The following is a 403-nucleotide window of genomic DNA, read 5'->3' as shown; positions in this document are numbered from 1 at the left end:
ATGTGCTATTTCATAGTTTTTTTTATGAATTCACTGTTATTCTACAATGAAGAATAATAGGAAAAATAAAGAAAAACCATTGAATGAGTAGGTGTGTCCAAACTTTTGACTGGTACTTTAAGTACAGTGTATCTACTCTGTTTTCATGGAATTCACCAGGAAGAGTAACCTACAGATGCTGTTCTCTCCAATCCCACCCAGACAAGGGCTGTGCTTCTCTTAGGCCAAATAAAACCCAAGTGTTTTCAACTGGCAAAAAGAAAAGAAAACTCCTTATTTTGATCCATTTCTTCTGCCGTAGTTGGTAACCAAGGGCTTTCTGCCAACTAACGTAGTAGTTAAAGAAACAACCTTCCAAACTTGGTCATTTTCCACCCTCCAACAGAAACAAGTTGAAGGATCC

At 37.5% G+C, this 403-nt stretch overlaps 1 protein-coding gene across 4 annotated transcripts in view; it reads left to right on the top strand.

Moving 5' to 3' along the window:
* The first annotated feature begins 374 nt into the window (after positions 1 to 374).
* Positions 375 to 403, top strand: part of LOC109876570 (23 kDa integral membrane protein) — an 8,212-nt gene continuing 8,183 nt past the window's right edge. For 2 of the 4 annotated variants that reach the window (XM_031815249.1, XM_031815247.1), the window contains exon 1: positions 375 to 403. This exon is cut by the window's right edge and continues 166 nt beyond it. The gene's annotated coding sequence lies outside the window, so the exon portion shown is untranslated. The other 2 variants (XM_031815246.1, XM_031815248.1) reach the window with 2 other exon arrangements.

This window comes from Oncorhynchus kisutch, unplaced genomic scaffold (assembly GCF_002021735.2).
Source record: "Oncorhynchus kisutch isolate 150728-3 unplaced genomic scaffold, Okis_V2 Okis09a-Okis19a_hom, whole genome shotgun sequence".
In the NCBI taxonomy this organism is placed as follows: Eukaryota; Metazoa; Chordata; class Actinopteri; order Salmoniformes; family Salmonidae; genus Oncorhynchus; species Oncorhynchus kisutch.
The sequence above is the reverse complement of the archived record's forward strand: the minus strand, read 5'-3'. Positions and strand labels throughout refer to the sequence as shown.